Source organism: Chamaea fasciata, unplaced genomic scaffold (assembly GCF_029207755.1).
Source record: "Chamaea fasciata isolate MVZ Bird 193981 ecotype frontalis unplaced genomic scaffold, bChaFas1.0.hap1 SCAF_5, whole genome shotgun sequence".
NCBI lineage: Eukaryota > Metazoa > Chordata > Aves > Passeriformes > Sylviidae > Chamaea > Chamaea fasciata.
The window spans coordinates 54,395,984-54,423,829 of record NW_027094090.1 but is presented as its reverse complement, the minus strand read 5'-3'; the positions used below and the strand labels follow the sequence as shown (position 1 = coordinate 54,423,829).

General features: G+C 45.2%; 1 protein-coding gene across 4 annotated transcripts in view; it reads left to right on the top strand.

Moving 5' to 3' along the window:
* The first annotated feature begins 2,485 nt into the window (after positions 1 to 2,485).
* Positions 2,486 to 27,846, top strand: part of STK38L (serine/threonine kinase 38 like) — a 46,392-nt gene continuing 21,031 nt past the window's right edge. Inside the window, exons 1-2 of one of the 4 annotated variants that reach the window (XM_066183742.1) lie at positions 2,493 to 2,548; positions 4,132 to 4,194. The gene's annotated coding sequence lies outside the window, so the exon portion shown is untranslated. The other 3 variants (XM_066183745.1, XM_066183743.1, XM_066183744.1) reach the window with 3 other exon arrangements.

Below are 27,846 nucleotides of genomic sequence, written 5' to 3'. Positions count from 1 at the left end.
ACCTTAGGTATTTCTGTCAGCTCTCCTTCAACAACAAACAAACTACATCTGCCTTTACAGACACGGCAGGCTTGGCTCTGCCACGGTCCATTCCAGGAGGCGCATTTGGTTGCAAGTTTCTTTAGGTGTGCAGATCTTCAAAGGTTGTGGACCAGCTCAAATATTCACAAGCCACCAGCCCACTAACTTCAACTGCAGCAGTGGTGAACCCATTAATCAGACTTTTATAGCAGTGAGATAACCTTCTATGTGTACAGCTCCGTTAAAAACATATATTTAAAATTAGAAAATTAAAATAAACCATGTGTGTTTTGTGATGGAATGTCCGCTAACATAAATACTTTTACGGCCATATAAAAATAGAAACATGAAATACTTCGTTTTTCCATAGGTCTGCTAAGCAACAGCCAGTGCTTTTATCAATATACTGCTTCTCTTTTTAATTGCACTTTTATTTAGAAAAATCCACAATTCTGACTTTTGAGGAGTTATATGGAATCATACAGAAAACTTGAAATGCAAACAGACATGCCTCATTCCTCCAAAACAAGAGACTGGTTCTTTATATGCCAGTAATTTTTGTAGTCTTAGGGAGCCATTTGTTTCCCTTTCTCTCTTGAAAATAATTAAATAAGTGGAAGTTTGCCCCACTTCCCCCCTCACACATCCACATACATGCACAGGACCAACAAAACTCAGTAATTTTCCACTGGCACAAGAGCCTTTCAGTGCTTGCCATCTGCTGTGCTGGCAGGACCCACCAGAGGAGCACCAGCAGCAAGGCAGGAACTGGAACGTCACGTTGTGAATATTCATTCCATTTTCATTGTCACAGCTGGGCCTCATCATCTCCCTGAGACTGACCTTGCCTCCTCCGACTGCCCTGTGGCAGCTTTTGGGAACAGACAGGAGTAAGGTACTGAAATCAAAACTTGCAACTCACAAACACCAGAAATCCCCAGTCAAAACCAGTCCCCATTCCTGCTGGGGGGTAGGTCACTCCCACCGACCACTGTTACTGACACTGATTTTTAAGGACTTTTGCTCTGGGAAGGGAGCTTTAGTGAAATACCACTTTTCTAGATCCATAACTAGTTTATTTTGAATTTATTTATCGTACAGTGTCTTTTCTCCTCTTACTAATTCTGTTTCTGGGTTATATGTCTGTGCTTCCAACACGGTGAACGTGAGCGCACCACTTCATTACCTCAGGTTTCAAACGTGGGAGCGGAGTTCAGATGTCCCAAAGGACAGTCAGTCTCTTCAGGAAGCACTCCTGCACCTCATTCAAGTTAAAACATGCTAATTTTAGGCTTCTGTTATTTCAAACCTACCAAATCTAATGCTTTCAAAACCCGGTCTCAGCAGGTAGGTTCACAGTGCTCAGGGAAGTCCATGGTGGATTCTCTGGGTCTGTTGTAGATCCTGAAAACTGTAAGGTCTCTGGGCAAGAAATCTGCTTTAGTGCACAGAACTCCTAAGTTCCTTATCTCTACATAAAGACTAACGAGGTAACATAAATCAAATCTGTCTGTCAGTTAAACCCTCCTCATCAGCAACTCTCCTCAAGTCAAGTGATGACATCAAGACAAACTTTCCCTCATTTCCACACCATCCATGTCATGATGGAAGCAGATGATTGCCCTTTGTCATTCCTCCAATCCGAGCTCACAGATTTGCCTTCTGCATAGCTGAAGGCAGTTTAACTCCTGAGTGTGAGACCCGTCCCAACCACGAGACCTGCAGTGAGCCCCGACTAGCACAGCTTGCTGAGTACCAAGGTTTATGCTGGTCTAGAGGGACAGGACCGTGGGAAGAGCATGGACTGCAGGTAGAGGGAGGTCATCCTGCTCCTCTGCTCAGCCCTGGGAGGCGCATCTGGAGAGCTGTGTCCAGTCCTGGGCTCCTCAGCACAGGAGGGACAGGGAGCTCCTGGAGCAGGGCCAGTGGAGGCTGCGGAGATGATTTAGGGCCTGGAGCATCTCTGACAGGGAAAGGCTGAGGGAGCTGGGGCTGTCCAGCCTCGAGAGGAGCCCCAGCTGAGAGGGGCCTCAGCCCTGGGTGTCCCTGTGAGCAGGGAGGGCTCCGAGCAGGGCTCGGGCTCTGCTCCGGGGGGCCCAGCAATGGCACCAGAGGAACGGGCAGGGACTGACGCCAGGAGGTTCCACTGACATGAGGCAGAACTTCTGTCCTGGGCCGAGTCCGGAGAGGATGGCGAGTTCCCCTCGCTGGGGATATTCCGGAGCCGTGCGGATACAGCCGTGTGCCGTGTGCTCTGGGATGGCCCCGCTGGAGCAGGGAGGCGGGACGGGCGCTCCCGTCCCCGCGCCCCCATCCCGGGACGCCGCTGCAGAGGGACGCGAGGCTGACCCGGGCGGGCGGGAAGGGGCGGGGTGGGCGGCGCGCGCCGGCGGGCGCGGCCAATGGCGGCGCGGGGCTCGTCGGCGCGCGGCTCTCGCGAGAGCCGGCGGGTAAACATCGGCCCCCGCCGCGGGCCCGCCCGCTGCCATTAGCGCGGGGGCGGCGCCGCGCTCGGACCGGGCGGGAGGTGAGTCCTGAGGGGAGCCGGGTCCTGAGGGCAGCCGGGCACCCTCCGCCCCGGCGCTGCCCGCGGAAACAGCCCCGGCACGCTGCCGCTGGAGACTGGGAATCTCCCCCTGCCTTCCCTCTTTTCTCCCCCCCGCATCGTGAGGCAGCAGGAGCAGCCATCGCCGTGGAGGCTGTGGGAGCGCAGCCTCAGCCTCGGCTGCGGGGACGGTCGGGGCTGGCTCTGGCCGCGGGGCAGTTCGCCCTCCTGCCCCTCGGGTGACGCGTCCCCCTGCCCCCGGGGTGACTCGTGAGTCGTCCCGCAGCCCCTGGGGTGGCTCGCCTCGCTGCCCCCGGGGTGACTTGTCGCCCTGCCGCCGGCTGGGAGGCGGAGGTGCCCCCGGGCTGTCGGTGCGGGCGCAGAGGTGAGCCCGGCGGGGGGAGCAGGGCCGGCGCTGCGCGGAGACCCCGCCGGCAGGGTCGGGGCTGGGCTGTACTCGTGCTACAGAACGTGGCTCTGGGCTTAAGGGTGTCCTGCCTTCTTTAGAAATAAATAAATAAAGGGACAAAATTATCTCCGTAATGCGCTTAGAAAAGCAAACAACCTTCACAAGTTTCCACTCGCGGGAGGAGCAATTCTCAAACCTTTTGCCGAGCCGGAGGAGTTTGAGATTGAGGCCCCCGTGGTTTGCATGTCCGGCTCGGTGTCTTTAGACGATTCTCATTGACTCAGGTAAAAGTTAAATGCCGAGAACTCACAGAGGTCTCGCAGTTGTTTGGTTTTACTCGATCTGGAACGCCTTGGGATAGAATAGCAGAGCTCGTACGCGTGCCTCCGCTGATGTACCTGGCTTCCTCTTGCACAATCCTGACTGGGAATAAATGAGCCTTCTGTAACCTCTGAATCAAAAGCAGTGCCGACTTTTTTGTTGTTGTTGTTGTTTTTGTTTGTTTGTTTGTTTGTTTTTAGGGGACGTTTCCTGTAAGATATTTGGTGGGATGTATTAGTTTTGCTTTTACGTTCTTTTTGGAGAGCAGTGGGGTTTTTGTTGGCTGTAGATCTTGGGGTTTGTCAGGTGTGCTGATTCAGTGTTTTGATTACAGTTTTTTAAAGTCACTTAAAGGAGAGGGATCCTTTTTATGAGTGTTTATAAGACTAATAAATCTCGCTAAGTTGTTGTGCCTGCTCTATAAAAGGCACCTTTTATATACAGAATATACAGAGGAATCTGAAAAATTGTTTTCATTCCTTATGCTTCATGAATGAAAGAATATCAGCTTTAATTTTACCCTGAAGAGTGAAAAGAAATAGGAGCCCACAGGCTGCTGACCTGAGAGGTGATGGTCTGTGGGCACCCTCATTGCACATGAGAAATCTGTTACTGTATCCAATAGACTTGCCGCAGTTTTGCCTTCTGTGCCATATGTAGACCTGTTTTCCTGGCTTTGTTAAGAAATGTCTTGGTTAGGAAAAGTCAAATTTGCATTGCTCTGTGAACTCATTTGTTTTTCATAATGTACACAGCATACTGTATGTTCAATTTAAATACTTTTGCTTAACAGAGCTTTAAAAAATTCTAAACGTTTATTTCTCAAACATTTCAGGGGAAGACAAATCCCAGGCAACTAGATAAGCAGAATTCAGAAGCAAATATTTACAGAGGACAGGTATCATGCTTTATTTCCTTCTGCCTTTTTTTTTTTCCCAAAAAGTTAGTCTGTCTGAAAAAAATAGCAAACCCGCACCCCATTAATAACTTGCAGTGGACTTGGACCAGGCCTATGCTCTTGGTGAGGGAATGTTCCCAGGAGAACAGAAACTTTGGATTTCTGTCAGATGTGGTGTTGTGGAGCTGCTTGTGTGAGCTCTTTGGTGCTGACCTGGGGGGTCTGCTCTGCAGTGGATCCCTGGTGAGACTCTCCTGGACTGGAGCAATGGGGGATGTCACATTGGAGTTCAGTGCCTGTGGCCAGGAGTTGCTTGGCTGTTCTTTCTCAGGAGTTCTGTGTCGCCTCCCTTGGCGCCTCTGTCTTTCTGTCCCCAAAGTTTGAGTGGTGGGTAGAAGGTTTTTTAATGACTGAGGTTACTGCTGTAGTTTGGGATGGCTCTTGAGTCCTGTGGTGACCACAAGGAGCTTAGTCACTGTCTGTGTCCCCTAGGTTTATCTTGCTTTCAAAGCTTATCTTCTCCCTGCAGATTCAGGTTTTGCTCAGTCCGTGTTTATTCCAATAGAAATGTTGTTCTTCCCAGCAACTTTAGGCTGAGCATTAGTTAAAATGTGAAGCCAGTTGATCAACTTTGATATTTGTATTCCAGGAGATGCAGGGTAGACATGGAAATGGCAATGAAAAGAGTTGCTTCTCTGAATGCAGTATTCAGCAGCACAAAGCCTGCTAAGCTGATATTATATGGTAAATGGTTTGCTTTTAGTTTCCCAGAAAGAGGCTTTGTGTCTTAGGGTAATGGCAGTTGACATAAATCAAACATACAATTGTCCACAAAATCATTTAATCTTCTCTTGTTGCTCATTTGAACATATAGCTGCACTTAGAGCAGACCTGCCACCAGCAGTAATTGCATTGCTGTGGCTTGAAAATATGGGTTAGATAAATAACTGGAGTCTAATTTTTGAGATTGGTTGGTGCAGGATTTTTGAAAGTCTGGTGTTTAAATAACAGTTTTTGTCGTGCAAAAATGGTTACACAGGGGTAAGCCAATTTAATATTGTGGGGTAGGAACTCAGGGAACAGTTATTTATTTCCTATTATGAATTGAAATAGTGAACTGTATTCAAGGTGGCAGAGCCTTGTCTTGAAGAGTCAGAAATTAGTTGTCAAATGCAGCAGAGCAGACTTCATCATTTGATTGGCACAGAAAATTCTGTAAGTCTAGCATAAAACTACAGAATAACTTATGGCAGCCCCACTGCTGCTGTATTTGCATGGGGAAGGAGTAGAACATATTCCTCTTAACAATATGAAACAAAACAGGAAGTAGGGGAAGAAATAAATGATCAAGAAAACCTCGGTTTCCTTGTCATAAATAATTTGGTCAGTATGGGAAGCATTAAAATGGGCAGTTATCATAGCTGTGAAATCAGCTAATCTTGAAAGGCATGCATTGATAGCTCATTGAATTCTTTTTACAGATTAAAAAAAGCAAAGGAAAACGGTGGTTCAGGAATGAATATTTATTTTTATGCTTCAACTATCTGATTTTCTATTTCTTGGGAGTTTAGGTTTTGGATTTTATATTCTGGTTTGAACTGTAGACTTGAAACATACTTTGTGTTGTATGCCTTTAATATTTCTGCCTGCCAACTTGCAGATTTGTTAGCTGACCCGTGGTTTTGTGAGAGTTACAACTGATCAGACTGTGAGGAAAAGAGACACCTAGAATTTGGAGGACTACTTTTAGGGGATTTTGATTGTTTGAGAACAGTTGTCTTCATGTCTTTTCTAGTAAAAGGAGCAGTGTTGGTTAGAGTGGTAGCCTGGGCTTATGGGATTTCCCAAGAGTGAGAATGTCCTGAAGTAGTGAAAAGGGAATCCACTCTTCACCTTTTAGTAACAGGGAACAGCCAAGATGGAGCAATAGTCTGGTGTGTGCAGGTTGTGCAAACAGAGGAAGTTTATCAGAGGTGACAGAATGAATGGGAGGGAGGAAGTAAAGGGATAACTCGAAGAGGGAGAGGAAGAGTGTTCACTGTATTGCAGCTTATATTAGCTGTGTCTCTTATGTTCCAGAGTTTGAGCCTGGGATCACTGACGTGCTGTAGAGGACCTTGGCACATTGGAGTGTGTTAAATTTCCTTCCACGGAAGGGGAAACCAAAAGTCTTGTCTTTGACCAGATGAGAGGTTGTGAAACCTTTTTCTATCCATGTAATAAAGAGAGCTGTTCACAATTCTGAGAGCGCTGTGTGTGATGTCACATTAAGTACTGCATTTATAGAGTGTGCTAAGGTGTTTGAACAATTCAGACTCCTGGTAGGAAAACAAAACCCAGCCCACCATCCCCCAGACAAACACTTGGAAAACTTGGCCTTTCCAGAAAGCTGTACTTGGTTGAAGGCCCTTTTTAGAAGCCCCTGTAGTAGAATAATGCTTCTGAGAAGCACGGTTGTGCATCAGTTGGTTGCAGTTAAAATGAAGATACTGGGTCGTGCCAAACCGTAGGAGTTGCAAAGACACTCAGCTTCTGTTCACAGGAATGTATGGAAGGGGCAGCAGTCACAACCTCCATTCTCATAACCAAGGGAGCAGGAGGGAAGGAGAGTCATCACCAGGAAGACCCCTGACTGCCCTGAGTGACTGCTGGGGGCAGGAACAGCAAAGGGAAGTGGCTTGGCAGGAGCAACTTGTCACAGCTGGGGAGCTGTGTGTGCTCGGGGGGCTCAGCTGGTGGTACAGGCTCCATATCCCTGTCCCCGATGGAACAGAGTGAGGCTGCTTCCCTGGCACGCTTGTGCTGTGCCAGGAGCTTCCTCCAGGATCACTGAGAGCCCCCCAAAGGACAGATGGGGCCTCTTCCTGCCCCACCACTGCCCCTTTGGAGATTCCTCTGTCAGTTCTGTGGGTAGGAAGTCTCAGTGTTTTTATGACTTCACTAGTAAAGACCTACTTAGAGCTGAACTGATAGGTAAATTCCAAAGGATATTTCCTTGTCCGCAGGAGGGCTGTTGTGTACAAACCAGATCTACAAACAAGATCTGGATGGCCTCACCACAGAAGCCTGTTCCCCTTGTTTGAAGCTGAACTTGGAATTTGATGTCTGAGGTTTCCATGGATCACACCTGTGCACAGAGGAGGGGAGAGGATGCAGGTGTCCCAGTATTGCCCCTTTATTACCTAGTGCAGAGCTGCCTCTTTGGCTGATTAGCTAGATTTGAACCGGACTCTGGAGAAGGCAAGGGCAGTTCACAGGCTTCAGTGTTCCACTCCTTCCCATAAAAACTGAGGACAACCTTTCCTTTCAGGAGAAATTCCCTTTTCCCAGATTAGCCCAGTAAAAATGGCAGACCTTAAACCAATATCATGAAGCTCCTTTTGTCTTTTGTATCTTGGAAAAGTGTTTATTACAGACTTCTCTTAAAATTTATTTTAATTACTTTTTACAATGAACAGTTGCATAATGTGTTCCCTGCCCTTCCCTCTTGCTGGTGCCTTATAAGGGAGGTAACCAGAACAGCAGCCAAATATCAGCCTGATGATGAAAGAATTGTTCCACTTAAAATGTCACTAATTTTTAGCCTGCTGAGTCCTGGATGAGGAGGAAAGCTTACATTAGGAGCTCCCCAGACAAAAGCATTTCACTGCATTGTTTAAAGACAGCTGTTTTTTCTTGAAGTTTAGGATTCCTCTGCTCTGTGGTGTACACAGAGCAGGAGAGGAGAACAAATTTAATCACAAGGTAAGGATTCAGTGGGAGTACCTGTTTCTTCAAACAGTAGCAACTGGATATGTAGAATGAAGCAAGCCTGTTTAACAGTAATTAAAAGTATAATTTAACAAGCTGTAAAATTTGGAACTATAAGGGAATTTTGTGTTCTGCATCTGAGGTTCTCTGTGGGACGCAGTCATTCAGCAATGAGAGCCATGGCTGGTGCAGACAGGTATCAGGCAGCTGTTAAAGCACATTCCTGTTCAGTGGGGTAATGGCTGTTGCTTATCAGACACTGGTGTAGCAAATGCTGTTGATGAGACTTAGCAAGGCAGCTTAAAAGGCTGAGGGAACTGGGATTGTTCAGCTTGGAGAGGAAAAGGCTTTGGGGTGACTTCATTGTGGCCTTCAAGTGCCTGAGGGAAGCCCACAGGAAAGATGCAGAGAGACTCTTGGCAAGAGCCTGGAGTGACAGGACAAGGGGGGGTGGCTTCACACTGACAGAGAGGAGGTTTAGACTGGATATTGGGAAAAAAGTTCTTCCCTGTGAGAGTGGTGAGGCCCTGGCACAGGTTGCCCAGAGCAGCTGTGGCTGCCCCTGGATCCCTGGCAGTGTCCAAGGCCCGGCTGGATGTGGCTCTGAGCAAGCTGATATAGTGGAAGGTGTCCCTGCCCATGGCAAGGGGCTGGAACTGGATGATCTTTAAGGTCCCTTCCAAGCCCAAGCAGTCTGTGACTCTGAAGTAAGGTTGCCTGTGGTGCAGATCCTATAGTTGCCAGTCTTGGAAGGCAGTCAAGTGCATCGCAGCAAATCTGACTTTCAAGATAAGGTGAGAGAGGAATTTTATCATTTCTGGTGTCATTAACATGCGTCTTTCTCACTGGTTTTTATTGGTTTTGTTTGTGCTTGGTTGGTTCCACTAACAGGAAAAAGAGCTCTGGTTGAACAGGTGAGTAGCTGTTCTCTGACTGACTTGCTGTTTTTCACTTGTGTAAATCAAAAGTTGTATTGTGGCTGAAGAAGATTTCTCTTGCTAGACTAATCTGTCTGCTGATAGTTTAATTTATTTCCTTCACTTAATGGAATTAGTTATACTATGTATCTCCATTTCCATGAATGCTGTAGGAAAGGAAATATTAATATCCAGGTTTACTGGGGGGGAGAGGAGAGAAACAAACCAGCCAAACCTGATGATATTGTAAGCAGAGGTTCTAGTAGAGTCTTATTGTTTAGTCCTTCCCCAATCTTCACAGCCACAGATAGTCTTAGGAAAGTCTTAGGAAGTGGTGACTAAAGGCAGAGGTTTATTAAAACAGGAGTTCTTCATGAATTCATCTCTCAAGTCTCCTCTTGGCAAGGAATATCAATGACCACTTTATGTTGAAGTGTATTAGATGGTTAATTACTGTATGGACACTCCTGCTCTGTGTTTAATTTAACAGAGGAGGAGAGATCAAATAAAGTCTGTATCACTTGAGCATTTTAGCCCACTTGTAGTCTGGGTGTCGTGACCTCACGGCACAATTGCCTAAGTAGCAATTAGAAACTTTTCTCTGTTTTTTTTTTTTTTTCCCCCTTCTTTAAAAAAAAAGTAACAAAACCCCTCAACAGTTATGTTAAGAACACCTGGAATAATCACCTGTAAGTTGCTCATTCTTTGTGAAATCCAAGTGAAGTTGAAGTTGGACAAAATGTCAGTAAACAACAGAGGCTGAGGCTGTGGTGCCCAAGTCCAGTGAAGCCCAGACTGCTGTCAAGGCACAGCACGTTCTCAGCCCGTCATCCACCTCCCAGCCCTCTGCACCACAGGCTGGAAACCACTGAGTTCTGATGAGCTGTGGTGGTACGAACGAGCATCTTCAGAAATAGTTTCAGGTAAGAGATTGAATTGCAGGAATTGCATTTTGAGGAGATCTGGAAAACCAATACCAGTTGTTTGGAAGATGAAGGGAATACAGAAGGGGATTCTTCTGACGGTTAAATCTTTTTCCTCTCTTTTCTCCTTGTCTTTTTCTTTTTTCCCCATGAGCCAATGATAAAGATAAAAGAACAAAGTGGGATGCTTTAAATTGTCAAGCTTTGCTGGCAAATCTTCAAAGAAATTGGAAATTTTTTTACCTTTCTTACATTGCACCAGTTGTTGACTGCTCTAGTTCTCAGTAATTAACAGTGTTTACAGGCAACATTCATCCATTCCTTCAGCAGGAAGCTATGGTAGTGTTACAGGAGAACAAATCTGTGGGATGAATCCTTGGATTCCAGCTGTGTTGGCTTGGTAGTCATATATAGAAGGATGGAGGTGTCCAGGTGAGGATTGGAATGTGTTTACCAGCTCATCAGTTTGAGCAGGTAAATTCTGGCACTTCCAAAGGGTTGGTTATACCTGGCATGTAATTTAGATGCAAGTGGACTTGTATAAAAGTTTCTTGTGACAGGAATGATGATGTGTCTCTTGTCCTCCCAGCCTTGCTCTGGGCTTTGTCACAATGAGGAGTGGGATATGAATGCCATACTGATATGATCAATGCAGAGAATTTCAGGCCATGGATGTGTCAGTGGGCTTGACCAATATGTGGATATTTAAGTTAGTGTATTTCTGGTCTAATCCCAGCTCCTTCGCTGGGGATTTGTGGTGCTGATGCTGCTGTAAGATGACCTAAAGTAACTTTCCACTTGGTTTTTCAGGAGGCATCTGAGTACAACCTGCCCTGTTCCCTGCTCCCAGGTCAGGCTGAAAGCGTTGTGAGCATTGTCTCTGGCAGCTGGGCTTCATTCATAACTCCAGAGTCTTAGGCTCACACTTGAATACCTTTAAGCCCCATTTAATTCCAGAGGGCACCTGATTCATGTGAACTGTTTGCTTTTGCTCACAGACATGTAAGTCACTTTTGTAGTGGCACATGAAAAAAGAAAGAACAAATCCTTTTCAGAGTTCAGGAAACAGAGATGAACATTGTATCACCAAAACCAGGGAAGAGATTTTCTCCTGTCTCAATACACACTGACCTACAGCACTGACTGGAGCTGCTGCTCACTGCTTGTGCTGCAGCCTGGCTGCTGACAGAATGATTTTGCTGAGCACCTCTGCTGCAAAGAGGTTCCCTGGAGTCTGCCAAAAATACTGCTATTTTACCTTTGGTCCTCACCTTACCTTTGGTAAGATGCAAAACTCTGGCCTTTGTGAGGGTACAAGTAAGAATGTGCTTGCCCTTCTTATGTTCAAATAAGCAAAATAACATTCTCTGCTCTGTAAAATAATCTTTACAGTCAAAAGGAACATTTGGGGAATGACCAATGGACACACTTTTTTAATGTGTGCTTTGGATCACTGCATTTGAAAAGATTGAAATCATAGTGGAAAGTCAAAAAAGAAAAAGGAAGTAATTACGAAGTAATTGGGGGGAAATTGTTATACTCTAATAAAGAGAAGTAGTTTTAGCTAATTTTCTCTCTGCCTTTTTTGTTAAACAAGCAGCAATATTTAGAAAGCCAGTTTCGGTTTTGTTTATGGTTCAGTCCAGTTTCAGGTGTTGCACCCCAGGCATGGAATGAGCTTGTGCTGCTTAGGGAGCAAGGGCTGCAAGAGTAGAATTATAATGACAATTTTGCTTATACTCTTTTGTTTTAAGAAAAAAATCCAAGAAACTAAAAGCTGTTAATGTTATTTATAATTTTTCCTTGTAGAGGCTAATTTTTGAAATTAGTCCTGACAGCGTCTTTCTTATTTCTCTGTCCCTGTAATTTTCTCAGTCTGAGAACCAGAGCATTAATGCATTTGCTTGGTTCTTTTGCTGAAGTGCTCCTCATCGGCCCTGTCATCCTTAAAGATGTACAGGCTGAGAAGATAAAAGCTTCTGTATCCTTACTCAGGACATTAGGGAGAGTGAATCTGCATCTGCCTGTGTGCAGCTGGAGAATGCAGTTGCAGGATGAGGTTTTCTTATGTCAATGTGGAATCCAAGTGCTTTCCCTCCCTCACTTGTGTGCCAAGGCAAGGCTGGGGTTTGCCACAAAAATTGGTTAATTAAGGGCCACCCACCCCCCTTCTCCTTGAGTCCTAAAATAAATCCTCCTCAGATATTGCAAACTGATAAACCCCACGTAGAAGCAATGCAGCTCAAACTCCATATTTGTCTTGGATGGAAGGCCAGACTCCTGTCTGGAACATGTGAATTGGTGCTTTGGGTGCAGCTTCCTTCTCTTCAGGGGTGGGGATGATCTTGTCAACAAAGCACCTGTTTTACAAGATGAAGTCACTGACACAAGTGGGTTGCCAGTATTTATGTACATCAGGGCAGGGAAACAGGGGCTTTTTGTCCTGTGCTATAGCAAGCACCTGCCTTTGCTTTTCCCTTCCTTGGATAGATCAGGAATGTAGTTTGTGCTTGACCCTGACTGTAGGGCCTTTAGTGGAATAAAATTTAGCCAAGGAAGCTTGACTGAATGCATTCCAATGGCCCAGATTAATGGCATTGACTAATGTGTGAGTAAAATAAACACCTAAGAATTTCTTGTAATTCCTTAATTTCCTTTGGTCCCTCAGTCAATGCTAATTCTAACCAAGCAGCCTCTTTTTTTCTTTTTTTTTTTTTTTAAATAAATCTACTACCCATATTGAATCTGGTGATATAATTCTTTGAGGGAAAATTTGAGCTTTGAGGGAGAGGGGGCTGACGAAGAATAATCCCACCTCTGTTGTGGATACTTAGAGCATTTTTTTAAGTGCTAGGCAGATATGAGTGTACTAAGATGTTTTTCATGAGTGCTTTTTCAATATTGGAATGTGGTACTCTTTGAGGTACTGACCACATTTGACCCTGTGTACTTCACAGGCATCGTTCAATCAGTTTAGCAGCTGTTTACAAAGCACCAAAATTCAGAAGGCTTTCATCTGTGAATGAAACACATTCTTCTTGCTCAGCTTGGCATCTCTGAATTTACTGAGCAGCACCAATCCCCTAATATTGTGTGATAAGATTCAGTTACCTCGTGCCATCCTGTCTCAGTTTAGATAGGTATCTGCCAGGGAAGACTGGAGTCTTCCTTGGAATGTAAGCCCCCCCCCTTCCAAATTATTATAAATTTGCAAATAAAAGGCTGTCAGGCAAAGATTTTGGGAATAGGTATAGCAGTTCTTTACTACGGATATAAAAAACCACAAATGTTGTAGTACAGAAGGACAAGCAAACAAACAAACAAGAAATCCTAGAAAACCCTGACAGTCAAAAATACAACCTGACACTCTGTTGTTCAGGGTGTTGGATGCTGTCCAAAGTAAGCCCTCCTGGAGTGGCAGTTGTGGTTCTGTTGGAGTAGAGATGGTTCTGTAGAGAAAGGGTCCAGTAATGGTGAGATGGGCCCAGTCTTTCTCCAGGGATCCGGTGGAAAACTGGCTGTCTGGTGACACTTGTGGTGCCTTTTATCTGGATGGAAATGGTTTGGCTCCTCCTCCCTGGGTAGAGCATCTTACAATAGGATGATGTAATGTGTCATGTCATTGGTGAGCTTTAATTGCCCATTAACAAAAGATATTCCCATGGAGGGCATGGGATGGTGAGCCGAGATAGGAAACAGTGCCCCACCTGGTTTTAACAGCTGGCTTGTTATCAGAGAAGGCAGTTACCCCCTCCCTTCTGCAGTAACAACAGATAAAGAAAAAATCTCCCCAGCCGGGTTTCGGTAGATGGAATAGAATAAACTTTTTTTTTTCTTTTTTTTTTTGTTACAAGACCCAAGACACATCCCAATGCAAAAATTTCCAGTTATTAATGGAATCGGAATCGACTGCCACTTTCAAAGCTATTGCTCTGAATGGTGTTTGTGACACATCCAGCTAAAATTACTTTGTTGTCTTAAAGCAGAGTCTAAAATATTATTACTTAGTTTTCTAAATTTGTGTCATTTGCTTCATGCCCTTTTACTGGCAAGATACAAGGCAAATACAACTAATGATTGATTTCTTTGAAATGACGCAGTTGGTTCAAGGTGAACCTCTGTTTGTGTGCTAAATGTTCTTAAAGAAAAACACTTGAGAGCTCTGAAACTTCTGTTGGCTCCAGAAAGAAATGTGGTTAAAATGTGGGATGGGAGTATTCCTGCTCTCCTTTTGCATGGTTCTAGCATGTTGGAAGCCAGCAGGTCGTGGGCTTTACTACTGGTAAAGTGTTGGGTTTCAGGTATTACTTAAAGGAATACTTAGATTAGTTCATGCTAAGTAAAAATGCAGTGGGATGCTTTCACGAAAGGTGCTGGAAAAAAGCAGTTTGTGTTTTGAAGGAGAGTGCTATTTTGAGGGAGGATAATTCTTTTTCCCTACCTTATTCAGTCCTTGGCCTTTAGAATGGTATCAGCAAAGGAAGTGACTCTTACAGATGCTTTTGTGGTTCCTAATTTGCTCAGAGCTGGACTGAGATCCCTTGATTCATTTCACGGAAGCCACCAAAGAGCTATTTCCAGTTACTGCCTGGACCAGGTCTTGGAGCTGAAAGATGCCATCTCTGCCTGCCAGCCATGCCTCACAAGAATCATAACAACTTGCATTTCAAATATTTCAACATGATAATTCAGCCTTTGAAGTTTTGGCACCTATTTGGCAAGAGATGTCTCCAAAGAGGTATTTTTAGCCAACACTATATATAGAGCTTCAGATCTTCATCTTCTTTATGTGGAGAATATTTGTACTGTCTGTGAGGTACCCAGAGTTAAAGGCTGTAAAGATGACAAGATGTTCAAGCCACAGTTGGATTCAAATTGTCTTAAATTTGGTGAGAGCTATGCCTATCCACATCACAGACTTGCCTGGCCCTCTTCTGCTGGAGGGTCCAGTGTCCTGTGGTGCAGATGGGGATGAGGGGAGCAGGGATGCCACCTTTTTGTTTGCTTCATTGGGCTTTTGGAACATAATTTAACTGAAAGTGGGATCTGTTTGCCAGAGGACTGTTGCTGAGGATGAGTCTCCAAAGCTAATTGAGAAACCTCTTACAAGGCATAGCCAACAGTTAGAGGCTTTGGGGATTATGAGGAGAAACAAAGTGCTAAATCCAAAGACTCATTCCAGATATCCTTATCACAATGAGCATTGGCATTGTGTCAGATGCCAGGCAGGATTCTTCTACCTGTCCTTGGGTTTTTAAAAGTTGCCCATCCAAGGTAGTTTGACATCTTAACCATCCTGGGTGGTCAGCGGACTTGGAACGGCACTGGAAGATGTTTGCTTCTGCCTCCTGCTACGGTAACTGCAGATGGAGAAAAATGTGAGTGCAGGGAAGGCCTGGGTGGACTTGCAGTTGTGCTGCCTGGAATGAACACCCTGATACTGCTGTGTGACTTCTGAATATCTCCCTGTGGCAGATGAAATGAAAACAATAACAGGATCTAGTGGGTTCACTTTTGTCAAATACCCCTGCAGGTGCATGCAAGGACTTGTGAATTGCCAGGCTCCTTTTGTTTTGCCAGCAGTGTGGTCAGGATCTGTTTGTTTTTCTCCAGAAGAGCGTGAAGAATGTGCTCCCTCAACAGCAGCTGCGAGAGCCCCAGGGCTCCTGTGATCCTCTGCAGTTGTACCTCTGAAAAATCCCCAGGCTCAGGACAACTGAGCTTTTTCTTCTGTTTCCTGCTGTCATTCTCGATTTTCCCATAGTTCATTGTGGCATTTAGTATTAAAAATAGGATTCCATAAAGCATTTTTATGTTCCTGAAGTGCGCACACTTTATTTTTCAAACGTGTGTCTGTGTGAAGCATTGCCAGAGGAGCAGTGTGTCTTTGCCCAGCACTGACCTGATCTGACTGTAATACTAAACTCAAGGTGAGATTCAGGACTAATGCACTGATTTGGGATCTCAACTCTTCCTTCGGGTTTTTGGCAGCTTCTGCAAGTTACTCTGTGTGCCTCAGATGCTAGTGCTGCATAGTTAACTTTTGATTTAATTTATGTTTTGGTGGCTCTGATTAATTTTGTTACACCTTGCTTTCTGCATTTGTGAAATCAGGCTGAAATTGTCTGCATTGTTTGAGAACTGTGTGTGGAGAGTGCTGTGTCAGCATGTGTGGCTCACCATCCCTGGAAGTGTTCAGGAAATGATTTTAGGTGGCACTTAATGCTGTGCTTGAGTTGACGTGGTGGTGTTCGGTCAAGGACTGGACCTGATCTTGCAGGTCTTTTCCAACCATGATGACTCCATGATTCTCTGCTGTCTTGGATATATTTCTGCTACTCAGTGAAGAGGTCTGTTCCCTACTGGCTGCTGTGGATACTTGTTACCAGTCAGGGATCTTCTTGCTCATGCACCTTCAAAATCCTGCCAGGACTGAAGGCTGGGTTTGCTTCATTTCCTTCTCAGTCCAGGTGATACAGTTGCTGACTTGCATTATTTAGATCATGTGTTTTTATGTTTCAGTTTTGCAAAGTACCTGGAGATCTAGTTGGAAAATATTTTAAAGGGGCAAAGCATAATTTGCTTGAAGGGTGGTAGGAAGGTACATGACACAGGGAAGCAGAATAAAGCCTGCAGCTCCAGTTCATTGCAAGATGGAGATCTTTTGTGGCATTATTAACATGAGGGATAACCCAGAGGAGAGGAAAGCAGCTTGAGGCTTGCTAGCAACCCCAAGAGACCTTTGCAGCTTTGGGCATGCTGGGAAGAGGGAGGGCACACCTTCCCTCCTGGAGGCTGCCAGCAGAACAGCTTCCCTGTGCTTTCAGGATTTGCTGAAATTTCCATAATTTATTTTGCAAAATTTTACTCCAGGGGATGGATGCCAAAAAAAAAAAAAAAAAAAAAAAAAAAAAAGGGTCGACTAGCCTCCAGATCTTGCTTCCAACCCTGAGTTACCATCTTAGATCTGGGGAGAGCAATGAATTTTTTATTATAGATCTAGGCTAGGGAGGTAAGGCTCAGTATCTGTGGGGTAAAAAATGCTAGTTTTTCCCAGACCTTTTCTGACTGCCAGGGGTAGTTCTAAAATAAGGGATTTCACTTGCTTTTCATTTTGTAAATGAGTGCAAGTTAAAATACATTTTAAGGCGGAATTGAAGCAATAATTAATCATCTGAGGAATCACAGATGTAAATGTTTTTGATTCTGTGCTAATAGTACTTTATTAGACTACTTTCTCTTTATTTTTTGGTGCTCCTTACATTTTCAGAAGTGAAGAGAATAGAGCAGAGCAGATGCTTCCTTGTGATTTGTGAAACTGGGACATATTCTCTCTTACCTTGTGCTATATCAGTGTGACAAACCACATTCCTGATACTGCATGTGGCTTTACTGGGAAGCTGTAAAACTTTCCAAAGGTTACCTATTTATCAGGACTTTAAAAGGCAGGTGAATAATGCTGTTTGGATATGAGCAACAGAAAATGTAAACATTGACTGGGGAGTCATTGGAGGAATGCTCTCAGCTGCACTCACCAGAGCAGCATTTCTCCAATGCTGTTGTAGCTCAGCTTGGAAATGCTGTCACCAAATTTGGCCTCTTGCAGAGCATTGATAGTTAGTGGTCCTTCCTCTTATTCTTTCCCTGTTTCTGAATTCATGGTGAGATTTCAGCCCTGTCTTTGGAACAGTGCAGGCCGTCTCAGGGGCTTATCTTGCCACACACCTTCCAAACCCACAATATACAGATCCATGCTTGGCTGCAGCCCTCAAATGGGCAGCTCACACACGTGCACTTATAAAGGAGGGCCCACATGTCTCATATGTTTTAGGTTAAATAATGAATTTTCTGAATGAATTAATAACTTCTTAATACTTAAGACCCCAGTTCTTTGTGCCTGTGAACTCCTTAAGCCTCCTAACATGACCTGCTTGCTACAGGAATGATGTTTGCTTTCTTTTAGGGTAACTGAGGCACACCCTAAGTACATGTTTTCTTTTTTCTTTCTCTACGCTTTGTTTTTGCACATAGGAAATAAAATAGAATCCAGATCATCTGTTACTTAATGCAGTTTCCTGTGTTGTAGCCACAAGAGCATCCTTCCTTTGTGCATACATCATCTGCAATTAGAAACAGAAAGCTCCAGATATTCATGACTTCAATGCTTGCATCATTGGCAAATGACAGCAATTTAATGTGGTTTTATTTGGCAGGATTTGTGCACTTCAAGTCACCATTAGAGGTCTTGTTTGGGATACCTGAGCTGGTAACTCCTCTGGGAGAGTGGCTGAGTAGACTGAGAGGAGATGCATTAAGGAATGAGTGAGAAGTTAGGATGGACCTTTAAGTGGATGTTCCTGTTGTGTTCCCATAGATCGAGTGCCGGGCATTGCTTTAAGTCTTTGAGTGACCATAAAACTGTTCAGATTGAAGCTCAGGCTGTGTCTGTGTCTGCTGCAGAGTGGGCTCCTGCTGCAGCTCAGCATTGCTGTTTGAGCTTGCTGTCCATGCTGGGCTTTCCCCAGAGTGCAGGAGCCAAGCAGTGCCCCAGGAGGAGAACCTGGGAGAGCTGACGAGACAAATGGGAGCAGCACGTGGCACAGACCCTTCGTGGACTTTGTAAATGTGACTGGGGTGGTCCATGGAGACTGCAGCACATGGATGGGTGCTCAGCTGTTCATCATCATTAGCCTCACCTTGACCATTTCCATCAGGATCAGATGGGTTGTGCTCTGTACTGTTGCAGCCTGGAGTAAAGGCAATGTCGGAAGGTAGTTACAGCCTGTGTTTTGAGAGCTTTGCTTAGCTCTCTTCTCCACCAGCCCATTTCCAAACTGAGCCAGCCAAAGTGGGGGCAAGAGGGATGTGACTCATTGGTGAGAGTCAATGTTTGTGTAACAGTTGTCACCACTGGGCTCTGGGGTTTCTGTTGCACCCAATCTGACATAAATGGCCTCTGTCCAAAGGGACAGCCCTGTCCTCCCACTGCCACAAGTGTATCCAAACTTTACTGGGATGTAGTCCAAGTCTGGCTGCCTGCAAAAGGGACAGTGCTGTTCTCCCCCGTGCCTGTCCCTGTTTAATTGCTCCTCTTTCACTGAATTTGTGGAGTTGGAGGATGGGACAAACCAATTTGCTGATCTTATGGAAGAGTGGTCTCCTTTTTACAAGAGCATGGGCTGGTTGGTAGCTTAGTTTTGTCAGTCTGCTGAGTTGCCCTAACTGACCTGTGGCTGGATTATTAGGAGGCTGTAGGAATGTGTGGCTGGGGCTTGAGGGATCAGCCCAGTGGAGAGGAAGGGACTTGTCTTTCTAAGAACCAATTGTAGACCTGCACTGACAAGTCCTTGAAGCAGGGCTTGGCAGCAGTGTCTGTCCTTTCTGTGTAAGGGCCTTGAGCATAGGGCCCAGCCTCATAAGGAAATGTTAACGTTAAATAATATTTCAAAAGTGGAAATGATCTCATTCTTCCTACGGCTTATTTGGGTTTTTCTCTAGTTACTATTTATGGGAAATAGCTGCTTGTATGCAACTTATCAAGCAATTCAGATCACTGCCTGAAAGTGGTCTTTATTTGCCACTCCACCAGTCTCCATGTTGACCCATTGTTTGTACAAAACTGGTATTTCCGTTCAGGCTTCCTGCAGGTAACTCCACTTGTATTTATCTGCACTTGACAGATAAAAAAATGGAGGCACAATGACACTTGGTCACTTTACAGGGCAGTAGAGACTTTCACCTTGAAAAGGAACCATGAGAGCCATTCTCTAGCAACACAAGTGTTTCTTCTCCTTTGCTTGAGGTGACCCCAGTTCCATGAAGAGTCCTCCTTTTACTGATGAGTCCTACTCCTTTTCTCAGTCAAGAGAGTGCTTAGCCCTCAGGACATGCTCCAAGGCTTTCTGCTCTGAAGGCTTCCTTGGTGGGAAAGGTTTGCTCCTAGAGAATTTGTCATCTTTTTCTACTTTTCTTGCCATATTCTGTTTCATCTTGAAAGTTTAAGAAACTGGCCTCTTTAAATTTTATTTATTTTTAATCTGGAAATTTACCCTTTCATGCATGTTTAACATACAGCCTTAATATCTTATAGAAACTAAAGCAGATTTCTTCTGTTCCTTTTCCCTCTTCCTCCTTGCAGCTGGATATAGCCAGAGCTTTTATCCACACCCTGGTTTGCTTCTCTCTTCCTTTAACTTGGAAACCAGATAATGGAATAAAAAATCTGAGATTAATATAAAGGAAAACAGCACTTATTCGGAATGAACTTTTCCAGGCCAAGGCTGGAGAATTGCTACTCACATGGAGCTAATGCCCATCACAAACCTCATCATCTTTCACCTACGTGCAATTCTGGTTTTGCCTTTCTCTTCTTTTCCTAGAAGAGTGAATATGCAGTTATGTAAGAGGGATTGTGTGGACATACAGACTTTTCTAACAAAGCATTCCTGGTGCCCTTCAGCCCTGGAGGAGATGAGCAGTTGGGATGTGAAAGAGACTGCAGGAAGACTCTTGGATTTCACAAGGCAGTCTGCCTCTGCAGGAGCTGTTTCCTCTCTACCTAAACCTCTAAATCTCAGAAGGCTTAGCCCGAGCTACCCACGTGCTGTGTTTGTGGTAGATACATTCTCAGTGTGATAGAAATGTTGAAATACAAGACCAGAGTTGTATTGACTGTTCTCCCCTAAACCAGTAAGGCACAGTGGGAAACTTTCTCTTCGCAGTTATCCTTATTATCACTGTGGGGATTAGGTGTTGTCATTATGGTTCCTTCATGAGATAATGCTTCATTCTCCACCTCTGGTGCTGGTGATTTGGTGGTAAGAGTATGGCTCAGCTCCATCCCCACCATTCCAAATCTGCTTCCCAGCTTCAGGCACCTCCCTTACGTCAAGAAACCACACACAGCTCTTCATCTCTGGGCCCTCACCAAGTCAGTGTGCTCTGTGTGCCAGCAGCTGTCTGCTGCTCCAAATATCCCAGCTAAAGGAATGAAGTGCTGTAGTGGGATTTGAATGGGCAAGCATCTGTTCTTCAGTGTTGTGCACACTGACAACAGACACTACCTGCATTTACAGTTTTGCAGGGCCAGAGGGATCTGTTGTGCTCATTGACCCTGACTGGAGGCACTGCACAGGCCATGGCTGGGCACTGATGTTCTGCATCTCATTTAGCAGTCAGCTCCTTTGCTGGCACAGACTTACCATGTGTAATTACTTAATTTGATTGATGAGATCTAAAATGAGCCTGGCAAGAGTCAGGGATTTGAACATACATCAGTGAAAAAGAAAAGCAAACTTGGTGCCTTCTTCTCCAGCATTCTTCAGTGCAAGAGTCCCTCCTAATTCCCAAAGGTCCTGCTTCCCTAGGCTCCTTAGAAAGTAGAAGGGCTTTACAAAATACCTGAAATCTAAGAGTAGAGCTTCTTGGATGACATCTGATAAAGTGATACAGTTTCCTTGAAACTTGTACTGGTGCTGTGTTAAAAGCTTCTTTGCTTATTCTTTGCTTCTGTCCTAACTTTTGCCTCTTGGTCACAAAAGATGTAGAGAAATTGCCTGCGACTGAATGTTACCTTTGGGCAGTGGTACATGTTTTACAGTGGGACATATTTTTCATTGGACCTGAGTAGGACTTTATCTAGAAAACCAATAACTGAGGAGGAAGCAGATTTATGATTGTTGACTTTGCTCTGTTTATAATTATTTCATGATCCAAAACATGGCAGCAAGAAATTTAGCACAGGCTTTTTTTATACCAGTTAATTTAACAGGTCTTAAAACAATGTTTTCTTATGCCTGGATGCAAGTACCTGCTAAAAGCTGTGAAAATGCTTAAGTGCACAGGAATGCAATTACTCCAGTAAATAGAGGAGCTTCCTGTTTTTAGACACTTCTGAGAGAATAAGGATTTGCAGCACTGTGAAACTGGGGGGAGCCAGGAGAAAGGACAGATACAAGTGAGGTGAAGCAAGCTATGAAATGCTATTTCACTGCAGAGCACTGTTGGCTTTCCAGCAAGCTACCAATTTCTCTTGTCCCCAGGAAATTAAAATGCACCCAGTGGTAAACACTGGAAGAAAGGAGTGGCTGCTTGGGACTGCAGGTCTGGTTCCCTCATCAGGTCTCATGCTTCTTTTAGTCATCCAGAGTGTTGTCCTGAGCTGACCTCCCCCTTGGAGCACTTCTTGGAAGACAGCAGTGGATGGAGACACAGCACCTCTGTTCCCTTCCTGTTCCTGGCTCTAGCCCTCCATCCTCGCTGGTGGAGCAGAAGCACAACCCTTGTGTGTCCCCTCTCTGTGGGGTTGGGGTGGGTGGGGAGTGGTGCCCACAGCCACGCACACATGCACAGTGAGGCAGTTTGAGTGGGTGCTGCTAAACCCCGATGGCTGGATTGTCTGAAGAAGCAAAGAAAATAAAATGAGTTATTTGAACGAACTGAGCTCAGGAAGGTTTTGATAAGTCATTGCGTGTCCTTCAGTGCTGAGTGCTTTAAGTACAGAATGTCTCTAAATGTGCTCCTTACTGTGGGACAGAGCTATTGACAGTAGAGCTTAAAGAATGTAATTGTATCACCAAAGGCTGAGGCAAGTGAAGCTGAGATAGAAGTGACCTTATTAGTGGATTTGCTTTTCTAAACTTTAGGTGGCTAGTCTCCCATTGTTTGCGAAAGCCAAGGTTTTGAGGTTTGGATCAAAAGTTTCTTTGCTACTTGAAATGGACAAAAGATCAACTCTCAAGGGAAATAAACATGGTTTATGGCTCTTACGTAGGTGTAGGTAGACTTAGTTTATGCATATATTCCCCTGTATGTTCTGGTATACCCATACATAGTTTCATCCTGTACCTTTTCCTGCCAGGGAAATGAATTCGCGTTCGCTGCTCGTCGAAAGCAGCAGAGCTGAATCTCGGACGCTGTTCATGGGAGACTTCTGCTGCTCAGCTTCGTTGAATAGCAGGAAATCCTGGAGTGCAGCACAACTCCAATATTCAGTTTTCATTCCATATTAGGAAATATTTCCTTATCATTACTGTGGGTGTGTTGGAATGATTTCCGAGATTAATTTTTTGCGAGCCAAATTAAAAGACAAGGAGGCCTTGCCCGTTTATTTCCCACTTTCAGACTGACTCCATGAGAAGGACTGAGCGGGGTCAGCCTGGCCAGGGTGGCCTTGTCAATCCCTGCAGGTGAAACCAGCCTCACCCAAACTATTTTAAACATAATTTTTTTCAGCCTGGTAATGGTTCCTCAGTGTGGGTCATGCAGCTTCTTGCGCTGGCACAGAGCATGGAGCAGCAGCAGGAGGGAAACAAACAGATGGTTGGACGGAAAATGGGATGGTTCCTTTCAGAAACAGTCCTGGCTCATGCCAGCTTACAGTACACACACAGCCCTGGCCTGGGCTGGGAGGGGCTTCTGCTCTTTGGCAGAGGGAATTTTTGCCTCTAATCAGAGCCCCACACTGCTATTTTGGAATGTTTTTAGGTTTAGGAATCTACCTCAAGGCAGAGGTAGCTCTCTTCCTTCATCTTGAAAACATCTTTTTTTGGTGCAGTAAGGTCTTCTGGGGTTTAGGGAGCGTGTTGGAGCCGACTGCTGACACCTCAAAATGCTCTCTGAGTCTCGCTGTCCCCCGGGTTTCCCTGGTGTTACCATCATCATGACCAGGGTGGCTGCAGGACTTGTGCAGTGTTTGCACCCTGAGTCCTGTGTGCCTGGGAGTGTCTCCCAGGGTTTTCTCACAGCCCTGGGGATCAGGCACTGGGAGTGTCCACTCCTTTTAGTTCACCAGTCATGGAGCATTTTCTCCTTTTAGATGGGACTATAACAGGTGCCTCACCCAGATGCCCCATGGGGGAAGAATGACTGAAAATGGCTAAAACATTTGAACATCTTTGGCTTTTAAATAGCAAAGCCTGTTCCAATGGGGCTAATTTTACTTGGTTTCTTAGTGGTGCTTTAAATAGAACGAATATAATTAATTCTGTAACTTTAAAGTAACAAAACTTACTCAACCATAATGCACATTGGGGAAGGAAAGCTAAAGGAGATGAAGTAAATAAACAAGACAAATGAAATGCTGAACTGTCAGTGATGCCGTGTTGCAGACTTATTTCATTTTCCCTTCCCAGGGAAACTGTTGTAAAAACTGAAGGGTGTCAGAAGGATCTGGTCATGGCAATAATGTTGAAGAAGAGTCTGCACGTGAAATATCTGATTTGTTTGATTTGTCAGGGAATGTTGCTTCCTTTAGGTAGCAGATTAAATAAAACAGGGGCTTGTGAATGGTGATATTACTGAAAACATGAATTATGGAGGAATGAAATATTTATTTTTCTGTCTGAAACATACCCCAGAGCAGTGCTTGGCAAACATGCTGATCTGATAATTATGAACCTCAGTAACAGCAGCTAGCATCATCCTGAGGCTGCAATGGGATTATTAGGTCAAAATCTATTGAGCTGAAGGGTTTTTTTGTTGACATGAGTGAACTTTAGACAAAGGTTCTGTTCTAAGCACAGAAAGCTGTATTTAGAAATAACACAAAAATATTAAGATCACACCCCAAGAGTTGAAAAATACCAGCCCATGATTGACATAGATGGGACTACTGGGGTTTTCTTGTCAGCTTGCTGCTCGGAGACTTCAAGGTCCTGACAAGTTTTAGATGTTTATGGAGGTTAATCAAAAGCTTTGGAATTGGATTTAAAGTGGTTTATAGAAAAAGAAGACAGAAAACCCCCCCTGTGCTGGGCTGCACCCAGAGCCCCAGGGCAGCAGGGGAGGGGGGATTCTGCCCCTCTGCCCCGCTCTGCTGAGACCCCCCTGCAGGGCTGCACCCAGCCCTGGGCCCAGCACAGCAAGGACAGGGAGCTGCTGGAGCCAGGCCAGAGCAGGGACACCAAGGGCATCAGAGGGATGGAGCAGCTCTGCTGGGAGGAAAGGCTGAGGGAATTGGGATTGTTCAGCCTGGAGAGGAGAAGGCTTTGGGGGGACCTCATTGTGGCCTTGCAGTGCCTGAAGGGAGCCCACAGGAAAGATGGAGAGAGACTCTTGACAAGTGCCTGGAGTGACAGGAGAACGGGGAATGGCTTCACACTGACAGAGAGGAGGTTTAGGTTGGATATGAGCAAGAAATTCTTCCCTGTGACAGTGGGAAGGCCCTGGCACAGGGTGCCCGGAGAAGCTGTGGCTGCCCCATCCCTGGCAGTGTCCAAGGCCAGAAGGGGCTTGGAGCAAGCTGGTATAGTGGAAGGTGTCCCTGCCCATGGCAGGGGCTTGGAACTGGATGATTTTTAAGGTCCCTTCCAGCCTAGGCCATTCCATGATCCTCAGCAGGAGGAGGTTCAGTATAAACAATTGGATGGTGAAAATATGCACAGCACAGTTACCAAACCTGTGCTAGCAGAAACTGTAGTACAGAAAGTCATTTTCCCTCTGGGCTGATGGTACTTTCTCCTTCTGTTCCGTCACTGGAACTATCAGCTGTTGTACAGCATTTTTGTCTTAGCTCTCTGTTTGCTTACCCCACGTATTTGTTGCATGTCTCAGAAGCTGCCCAGATTATGTCCCACCACATCATGCTGCTGAGCCTTGGGCTGTTTTTTTCATTTGTCTGGCCCTGGCCACTGCCCCTTGGTGTGAATCATGCTGTTATTTGTGTATGGTGGGTTGAGTTTTTTTCAGTTTTATATATATCCTGTCTCTCTTTAGGAGAATTCAAACAATTTGGAGACCGCAGGGCTGGCGCTTGTGCTCGAAGCTTTGTCGTGTCTGTGCTGCTTTCCTAGATAGCACCTCATTTTTTAAATATAATCCTTGTCATTTCTTTTAATATAATCCTTGTCAGCCGTGGGTTTTAGTGCCCAACTTGGTGAGCTGCTGGGTTGTGTTGTCTGGAAGGAGCCAAGCAGAATCTGCTTTAACTTCTCACCCAGAAGAGCCCAGCTTTGGGCACAGTGGTGACAGCTAGAATTCCTGAAGGTACCCACTTTATTCTGCTCTATGTGTTTGCTTCATCTCTCCTTTCTCTTTATTCCCTAATTCTTGAAAAATGCCATTTGTGTACTGCATTTCAGGAGCACGTTCAGTGTCACGCTGAAACAATGGGAATTTTGAAAGGCAAAAATATGTTTCGGTATCTGCCTTATCCAGAGGCTTTGATTCAAGAGGCAAATTCTCTTGGAACGTTAAATGGAAACTTCATAAACTTGGCAGTTTTTACTGTAATAGCAAACTGCCTTCCTAACTGCTGGGCTTTAGGGGTATGCTTGAGTGGATAAATTAAAATTGTTATCAGTCTTTCTGTGCATTGATGTCATTTTGGAGGGACGATTGCTCTTCCCTATCCTGCCGAATGTGTGTGTAACTTGATGTTGTAACTCCAAATCAGAGACCGCGCAGCATCCTTTTGTCATGTGGGAAAAAGGCGTTTTTCTCTGACAGAATTGGATGTGGGGTTTGCTCCCTAACTTAAATACTCACTGATTAAATTTGTTCTAGGGCTACTGTATAACTGTACTGCACATGTGGCTTCAAAGAGAAAAACGATGTTTCCATTGTGAGACTTAGGTTCAGATTAGTTTGATAGTATAGATCCAGCCTGATCTGATATATCCTGTGGCTTTTCTTACTGACACAGCTGTGCAGGAGACTTGCCTGTGTAGGAGGCTTGGATTCTATCTTCTTATCCCTTCCTGATTAGAAAGTGATCCTGCAAAGTGCTGAGTTTCAGTTCTCCATTTGCTTTGATTTCTTCCATCTCTCCTCGTCGGAGTTGCTGCAGCAGATGGGATTGGTTGGATGCCTCAGTGATTTTTGCACTCATTTACAGGAGATGTAATCCAATAGTTTAATGAAAATATTAATGACAGGCTGTAGGAGCTGCCAAGAGGTGCCCCAGAGAGGATGTGGGGTTTGGAGTTACCAGTGGTGTAGCAGAATCTGGGTGTGGGAGTTTCAATGGTGGAAAGTCCAGGCAAACAGATGCAGAGTTTGATTTAGAGCTGTTGTGACAAATGGGAGTGCAGACTGAAGTTGTAGTCAATGCTGCTTGGCCTTTCTCTGCTTCCCAGTCAGGAAAGATCCAGGAACAAAAAGGTCAAATGTATGCTTTGATTAGGCAACATTTTTCTACCAGGAGGGAGAGGACCCTTCCAACTGACAAATTCTATTCAATGATGGATGAGGAGAGACTTGCTTGGAGACATCTCTTGAAAACTCCAGTAGCATTGGGTTGCTCTTCCCTTTCTGTAGCTGTGACCTGCTCTCCCTCATCCTTCTCCCTCCTCTCCTCCCCTGTGTGCTGTTCTCCCTCCTGACTCTGGTGGCAAGATTTTCCCCGGCTGCTGCACGTCCATTAGTCCTTCTCCCCGTGCTGCAGGTGCCGAGCTGGCATCAGTAGAGCTCAGGCTGGGATTTGAGCCATCCCTGCGGGAGGCAGGGGCTCATTTCCTGGGCCAGGCAGCACATATGGCACCCCTGCTCCCGCGGGCTCAGTGGCTCCTGTCGATTCCATCCGTTTGATGTCTTTCTTCCTCGCACTTGGGGATGTTCCAGGCCCTTCAGAAAGATCCCTGTCATCCTGGGGAGTTCTGGCTCAGTGTGGCCAGCTGGTTGAATATGACCTTCTTCATTGTCCAGGGAGCCTAAAGTAATTCCGGTGATGCAGCAGGAGTGGAATGGCTCCACTGTGGAAGTGGCATGAATTTGAGTGAACTGTAGGCTTGTGAGGGCATTTCCAAGAATTACGGGTGGCACCTTTTCAAAGCATTCCCGTTAGTGGGGTGAGGTCAGTACAAGTAGTGTGCTGTCAATAAAAGGTCCTATTTTGGAGCTCCTTCCTTCCCGCCCCCATCCCTTTGCATCATTTGTTTTTAAAGGTCATGCTTAAGGACTGTACTTGGTGACTCCCAGCTGAATATTTTGTCTGGGGTGTGTATTTGTGCTGTGTTTGGGGGCTCCTTAGTGGAAGCAGAGACTCAGGAGGAAGAAGGCTGAAGAGGTTTTCTCAGCTGTGTGTTCACATAGGATTTTGTGGGATATCTCGCGCCTCCTGCCAG